Raw genomic sequence first — 8,807 nt, 5'->3', positions numbered from 1 at the left:
CAATAAGTATATTCATCTACTTATGAAAGTCAAATCATGTGACGTGCAGTAGAACCTATACTTATTTTTTTTCTCCCCCTTACTATGAGCATTTATTTTTTTCATTTTCACATTTTTCAGCTCATCATATTTTCACATTTTATTCCGGGCTCATTTATCTCCTCCATTAGACGACTGAGATGACCCCGTAGCGAGCTTTAGATTGATTAATCTAAGTCAGTTGACGATAGATACTAGGTTTTAAGAGACCCCGTAGACTTAATTGCTTGAGTCAAGTAGGCCTCAAAGAAGGACATTAAGATATGAGCTAATATAAAATGGGAGAAATTTTTTACGTTAATGTCTACAAAAAAATGGTCAATTCATGTTTGAAGTCACCCCATTAACACGTGACAACCATCCCAAATCTCACACTCGCGGGAGAGTCCCACTAAAAAGTTCATAGTGTGTAAAGTACAGACGGTATATGAAGATACTTATACAAATTAATCAAAATAGACCTAACCAAGAAATGAAAATTACTCTACATCTTATCAATTTTAGCTCATACATGATTACAACTAGCAAGTTCAGAATTATATGTCTGATTGTTCTTCGACAACGGAATCAGTAACACAATCGGAGTGGAGCAATCCCTGAAATCATAGGTTCGATGAAGAACTAAACCGAATGATCGAAAGACAATAACATAAGGGCACCTCTATAGACGCGAAAATCGAGCAAGGTCACGAGAAGGTTGGTCATCAACCATCAGGCCAAGCACCTGTCACTCTCTCCTTATGGTTTACATAAGAAATCAGGTCATAACTTCGAAGATCAAAATCTTCAGCGAGGCACACGCGGACCTCATGAACCGCTATCTGTATCCATACCTTGTTGGGTTCGCGCACAAGATTATTCTGCCCTACATGGATAGACAGCCCCAGTGGGTGTACGAGCCTTACTCAATTCAATAGGATTGAATTGAGGCTCGGGAGGAGAGGCTATAGCAATTTTCATAACTGACCGTTTTTATCTTTTTCAATTTTTTTTTTTTTGTATTTTTCATTTTTCCTAAAATGAATGCTCCACACACAAAAGAAAATAAAGACAAGCACACAAAGATTAAACTAAATATGCATGTGTCAAAGCAAAAAAATGAAAATGCACATGCATAAAATAAAAAGATTAGACAAAAATAAGCAAAAATCATGTGATGCATGCAACACTCGTTTGTCAATTAAGAGCAAGCATGCATCACATATACCTAATTATCTAGATATATAAGTGTTATTTTTTTTAAGAGCATCATGATCCACTTCCAGATTCTGTAGATCACTCCTTTTCACCCAAACCTATCTCGCGAGAGAGCAGTTCCCCGACAGTTGTGTCACCAACTTGGTCAAACAATTCACTAGCTCAGTAAGGAATCCAATCTGACCAACAGACACCTAATTTTTGTTCTCATTTAAGTTCATGTTCCTATTTTTGTTCAAGTACTGATGACATCTAGGGCGTATGTGACCTAACTCTCCACAGTGAAAGTAAGTAGGGATGAACCTAGCACTATGGTTATGGTGACGCTGAGTTCTATTCCTATGTTGATGGATCCTACGATGTTTGGTAGACCTCTGTCCTAAAGATTCCACAACATTAGTTATGGGGCTAACCACAGTGTTAGATTGGTCAGTAGCACGAACAAAAGTGGTTTGTGAATTACTAGCAGCATTATTATTAAAATCTAGACCTCCCTTATCACCCATCGGCTTACCTATTCCTAAAATATTATCTAGCTTTTCAAAATTGCTAGAAAAGACAAGTATCTGAGAACTAGACAACTCAAGCTCACTTTCAAGGTGCTTGACCCAAATAGCTAAGGTCTTATTTCCATCGGTTAGCTCACTTACTCTCCTAGAGGACATATCATTCTTACTGGTGAGATCACTAACTTGGGCCTCTAAATATTCTTTCTCTAACCTAAGTTCTTTCACTTTCTTGTTCAGCACTTGGTTAGTAGCTATGATCTTGAGACTTTCCTTATAAATTTTATCATAAGCTTCTTCAAGATCTTTCTCACTTCCATTCTCATCACTAGATTCTTCACTACCATCTATATCATCATCCCTTTCACTACCTTGTTCGGATCCACTCTTAACCAAGCAATGAAGGCCATATATTTTCCACTCTTCTCATGTGTGGATTTCTCACTCTGACTGTTCGAGCTACACTCGTCATTAGTGAGAGTAGCATTCATAGCCTTCTTCTTGACTATCTTAGCATTAGGGTACTCACTCTTGAAATGGCCAAAACCTCCACGCTTATGGCATCTCACAGATTTAGACTTTCTCCTAGAGTCACTGAGGCTACTTCTCAGTTTCTCTTGCAGCTTCTTCTTCCTAAACTTTTTTTGAAATTTCTTAGTTAGTAGGTGATCTCCTCATTGTTGGGTGAATGTGAATCAGAAGATTCCATCCAGTTATTCCGAGCAAATTTCGAGGCTATAGATTTTTCCTTAGCTAGATTGTTTAAGGTAAGCTCATAGGTCTGGAAGGATCCAACTAGCTCTTCTACATTGATAGTGTCTATGTCCTTACTTTCCTCAATTGCAGAGTCTTTAGGCCTAAAACGTTCGGGTAAGGATCTAAGAATCTTCCTCACTCTCTTAGACTCGGGGATTTTCTACCCTTAATAGAAGGACGAATTCACTTTGTCATTTAGGCTCGCATACATCAAACATCTCATCATCTCTCATTCTTATCTCTTCAAGCCTAGTGGCCAGCATCTGCAGTTTAGAATTCTTAACTGCCTGAGTTCCTTCATGTGTGGTTTCTAAAATATTTCAAACTTCCTTTGCTACCTCGCACATGGACACTTTCCTAAATTCTTCAGGGGAAATAGCCATAAATAGGGCATGCAAGGCTTTACTATTCCAATTACATTTATCTAATTCAACTCTAGACCAATTTTCTATGGAGGTGGGAGTGACAACACCATCGACTGTGGTACTAGGGGCAGACCAACCATTCACAACACTTAACCATATCCTCTCATCCATACACTAAAAAAAAATAACCGATTTCGCGACAAAAAAATAGTCGCAAAAATTGAGATTTTGTTGCAAAAGAAATTTAGCAACAACTAGACGCTTGTTGCAGGCATTATCACGCTATATGAGTCACAAAATATATTTTGCGACAACTTTCACCGGTTCATCGCATTAATAAACTCACAACATTATTTATTTGATGCGAAAGTATGAAATAGCAACACAATATTTGTCATCATAGTGTCGTCGCAACTCATATTTGTCGCTAAAAATTAAAAAGGCGACAAGCCAGTCTGTTGCAACAATTATTACTATAAAGTTTTTCCAAGAAAAATATCTATTGCGAATATTATTTTAAAGGTATAAATTTTGTTACCGATTCTATTTTGCAACAACACATGCTCATAGCGATATATATTTAATAACAAGTCAAATTTGTAGCGAAATATGATTTACAATGCATTTGATATGTTGCATAATATATTTTAAGATATTCAAAATTTATAATACAGTTTATCATAAAACAAGTGATGTTTGTAATTAAATTTATTTCACAACACAGAGAGTTTGTTGCATCATCATATGTGAGAAATTATGATTTCTGCCATATGCTTCCCCCTCTCGAGTTTGGCCAGCTTCAAATGACTTTAGCAGCACATAGGTCTTCTAACATATCATCATCTCATCATCATTTTCTGCTTCATCCAATTTAGATGTATTTCTTTCAACACCCTCCGTATCATTCTCAAGTTCCACCCCATGAAAAATCTCTCTCATAACTTGCAGAGACTTTGGGATGATATAAATGAGATTCTACCATAAATGCATTTTGACAATTTCGACATGGACACTGAACCTCGTTGTTCTCATCCAAACATTGTTTTGCTACCTCTTGAATTAACACCATCTAAATATTGATCACTTAATTTGTTACAAAGTTGCATCCAACTCCTATCTAGCATGTATATCTCTGTATTCACATAGACCATACAAAAGAGAATATTTAGTTAGTAGTTTTTAGTGAAAACAACAAACAATGTTAACCAAAACAAAAGAATAAGCTACTGGAATGGATATTCTAAAAATTAGATTCTTTTGAACACTTCCAATTTAGTGCAATAATTAACTCATGAAACAAATTCTAATAGTCAACCTAAATACAATAGAGAATTTAACAAATGAGGATCTTGTGACGAAGCTGAAAGCAACAAGGGTGGAAATAGTTGGTTCTCATGAAACTAGCCCCCAACAAAATACATCTGCATTATTTACTATAATAGGTCGGTTCTAGAATACATATTTTCCCATATACAAATTTAGTATACATATTTTTTTCGTAGAATAAGTACTTCCCTTGTACAAGTAACAATTAATAACTCAAATAGGAAAACTGCTTGCAATTTGTAGGACTAATAAACTCATGGACAACAGAATTCAATCTTATTCTAGGAAGATTATATAAAGTTAATGAAAATAAAAAAACTTGCAAAGTTCAAATGGGCTTCCATTTGAGATGACCACCTTCTGCAAACTATATATTCTATGAGTGCAAGAAATTGGTGGAAAATCATATCATAATTCAACATAAATTGTAAGTCTAGAAGTGTAAGAATATGCTCAAAATGTATCAATTTGAAGAAGATTGACATTTTAGTGCATATTACCTTCACCGTTGTGTTCACGTCAAGTATAACAAGATCAGACTACGACGAGATGTAAATAAACTAGCTTTTCCAGGTCCAAATTTTCTTTTCCCTGTAGTTAACAACATCCATGAAGAGTGACGACACGTCCTTTAAAAAAACCACCCATTACCCAGAAATAATTATGAAACACATCAATAATGGGAAGGCAGCCAACTAAACTTCGAACTGTAAAACAAGAACTGTGGTATCATTTGTTTTGACTAATCTAATAAGCCATTGTTAAACTCTGTCTTTGTGCAACATAGAAACTGGCGTATAAGTCACAAAAATAATTGGTTTAGCAGATCATATCTATAATCTAATCTAGCATAGAGTATTATAGAAATAAGATGATGAGAGAAGGGAGCAAAAGTAACCGTTCAGGGACTTAAACCCAATATTAACACCCTTCTCGTATATTAAAACGAAAGAAATTCATAAGCACATTTGTGCATTGCTTAACCATCAAATCAACAAGAAAAATGTATGATTAAACATACACATATCAAACCCAAATAAAGAAGAAACCAAAATTGTAAATCTAAGTTTCTCCTCAACAGATTAGAAGGGGAAAAAAATGCAAATCGACCTACTAAAATTTCTCAGATAAGCAGTAAGTAGAAAACGCTTTGGATGCGGTTGACGGCAATGGAGGCGTGAGAAGAGTGGTGGTGGCCTATTGGACTGTGCCGCCAATTGATATGGATTTGGGGATTTTTACTTGGAAGAAACCCTTGCGAAATTTGGCTGGGAATAAAATAATGTTTAATCGTGGGTGTTTTTATTAGGTTGAAGGGTAAAATAGAAAATTAAAAAACAAAACAATTTTTTAATTTTTTAATACCAAAAAAAGATGGTCATTTTTACTGCTTATTTTTTTTTTTTTTAATTGGTTCAGCATAGTAGTTCTTTTTATAAGTTATTATATGATTGAAACTTTTATTGTCTAATGAACTTTTTTTTTTTTTTTTGGTTGAAGATAAAGTTATTCTTGACAGTTTACAAAATTTTTATTAAATAATTTTTCTCTTGGTCAAAAATAATTAAAATTTAAAAAAAAAATTGTAGTACATATTAAAATGTCATCTTTAACTAGATGAAAAATAAACATTTGTTACAAAAAAATAAAAGAACATTGCAAGAAGTTAAGGCAATAGGCAAAGAGCATTGCGAAATATAATAAAAGCTATGACACGGTACATTGCAAAAACATAACAACAACGTGATTTGAGACCTTTTGAAACATGCATTGCATGTTGCCATATCTTTCTACTCTACGACAACATTAGAACCTACAACATACGAGTGAGTGTTGCGAAAGACCTAATGATACATTTTTTGTCCGTTGTAAAAAATAGTTTTTCTTGTAACGATTTTTTCCTCTATCTATAGAAATTTTAGCAACACATATTCCTTGTCGCAAAAAGTGGACTCTATTGCATCACACACACTTTGTTGCAAAAAAAAAAGTTTGTAGCCATAAATTTCCCACCAAAAATATTTTTGGCATTTTGCTTCTCTCCAGTTTTTGGTGACAATCTTTATTATTTGTCGCACCTTCTCACATTTCACAACAACTTTTAATGTCGCCTTATATTTTTTGTTACTTATTTTTTTCATGTCAATCTTTGCGACAAACTTAAAAAATGTGTTGCGCTAAATCACTTATTACGACAACTTTTCGTATATCACAAAATATCTTGTCGCAAAATCACATTTTTGTTGTAGTGATAGCTTCAAAAATGCCCTCATTCTTACTTTTTAATACGCAAAATTATTCCCATCAAAATGGGGCGGCATACTCAATGACATACTCATCTAGACAATGTAAGGTCAGGACTCGTGCTTAGGCTCTGATACCACTTGAAAGTTCTAGGAACGCTTTGGATACTACTTGTAAAATGAACTAATCCTAAATTCAAATTTTATGCTTTACCCAGTTTACGTTCCAAGTTACCAATTCGACCTTACGTGCAGAATTAATACAATTAATAGCAAAAAGTCACTAATTAATCTAGATGGTTAAACATACAAGTCATGTTAATCCTATATTGAACTATCGTTTTGCAATATGTAAAAGAATAAATCAACACAACTCACAGTTTGTTGCCAGAGAAACCCAATGTGGAAAAAAAAACTCCAAGACCAAGCCAGTGATGTCTACTATACCAATTTAGCAAGTACAAGTTACACCAAACTTCGTACCCAATCAAACCCACTGCTCCAGTCTCACGATCCACTATAACCTTCTAGTCCTTAGCTGATTGTATCACAAAATGGAATTTCAAGAATCGCCTATTCTTGTCCAATTCACTGTGCTTGACGTCCACCTCTCTCAATCCCCAATGAGATAGTCTCTTCCTCAACGGATGAAGGAAGACACGTTGTTTTGTCTTCACGAACTTTGATGTTTTCCCATGGTAGATTGCCCAAATCACAAGATATTATAGATGAATTCCTTGATCAATTCAATCTTGGACCTCTTGAAAGAATGTAGGAAGATGTTTTGCAATGTAGGCACAATGTGGCAATCTCCTCCTTTCGTTCACGACCTTTGTATTTATATCTGGGGATAGATGAGAGTCCTGGGCCATGTGAAAGTCTCGAAAAATTAGACTTAGAATTACTGGCAAAACATTATCGCTCGAGCGATGAGGGGACGAAGAGCGAGTGACGAGCTCTCTTCTTTTTATGCTCGAGCATTGGTCAGGCGAGCGGCCAGCGAAGTTTTGGTGTATCTTTACCCTAGCCTCAAGTGTAAACCCTAGCCTACCCAACTTTACAAAATTGCAATGCAAGGCCCTGACTTTTACATCAATGTTCAATTGAGTCCCTAACTTTTACAAACATTCAATTACATCCCTTTTATTCCCAAAATCACTAATTACACTCTTAGACCTAACAGAGTTGATACTTAGTTACATTTGAAGTCAAAATTTTCAATTTTGAAAAAAAAAATGGTAGAAACAAAAATTATTTCCATTATGATTGACTGTGCTCTAATTTAAGACACCAAGAATTATCTGTTTCATTGTTAATTGTGCTCATAATTTTGCAGGAAGATGTGGCTTTGATGAAGAAGGTTTGAATTCTTATAGATTTCAATCTCATGGTCCAGAATCTTACCAAGTATTGGATTCTACTTCAATAAAAATATAAAAATAGATATTTTATTTCAATATTGAAACGTGGAAGATTTAGAGTTTGTGCATTATTTTATTTGAAAGGCAAAGTTTTCCAAGTAATCTAATTTTTTTAGGCCAAAGAGCTTTTTTCTTGAAAGTTTATATGACTATACTGCCTTTTATCAAAATCCTCACTTGGCAAAGCAGACGAGATTGTTGACAATGTAGAGTTTATTGTTCTCACTGAAAAGTAGGGCTCAGTTGTCTAAATGGACTAGAAAGTCTCGACAATCTTGCATAGTAACTCATGGAAAAGGATGAGATAAATTTAGAAAAACTTTTGACGAGAAAAATGATATCTTTAGATCAAAGGACAAAAAGTTTTGAAACTTCGAATGACGTTGCCAAGCAATTTCCTCAATTTAAATGTTATATATATAGCCAAAAGTGCATCTATGAGATCGGGATAGCATTTGATTCCTTCTTTACTTATCCGACATATATATATATATATATATACTAATTATGAATTTCAACATTAAAACTCTTCCTTTAATCTCAATAGTTTAACATGGATTGGCTATGAAACCACTTGTTGAATATTTATGAAAATTAAACTTTATAAACTTTACATAATTGTCAAGATCTCCATGTCAAATCAACAAAAAAGAATAATTAATGCAAAACATACCTCGATCCATTAATTTGTCTCTCGAATAATTAATTTTGAATTATAATCTTTGAGTCTTGACTTTCGGATCTTTAATCTTGATTCTTAATTATTGATTCTTGAATTCTTCTTCTTGATTCTTGAATTCCTTTTGTATGTTTTAGATCTTCCTCTTCAATATGCTTTCTCTATTAATTCTCGTGTTATAGGATGACACGAAAAATTAGAAGTTACATAATTCTATCTATAGTTTCCATATATATTTTACCCATCATGAAATATAATTCCTAATTTTCTCTCTC

The 8,807-nt window shown here is 34.1% G+C and overlaps 1 long non-coding RNA gene across 1 annotated transcript; it reads right to left on the bottom strand.

Moving 5' to 3' along the window:
• Window positions 1–3,440: 3,440 nt before the first annotated feature.
• On the bottom strand, window positions 3,441–5,464 carry LOC111407845. Its single transcript, XR_002705217.1, has 2 exons — window positions 5,300–5,464; window positions 3,441–4,780 (listed from the first exon to the last, which is right to left on the bottom strand). It is a non-coding gene; the product is annotated as an uncharacterized LOC111407845 (long non-coding RNA).
• Between the last annotated feature and the right edge of the window lie 3,343 nt (window positions 5,465–8,807).

This window comes from Olea europaea, chromosome 13 (assembly GCF_002742605.1).
Source record: "Olea europaea var. sylvestris chromosome 13, O_europaea_v1, whole genome shotgun sequence".
NCBI classification, from domain to species: Eukaryota; Viridiplantae; Streptophyta; class Magnoliopsida; order Lamiales; family Oleaceae; genus Olea; species Olea europaea.
Note: the sequence above shows the minus strand (reverse complement) of the source record. Positions and strands in the feature narration are given on the sequence as shown.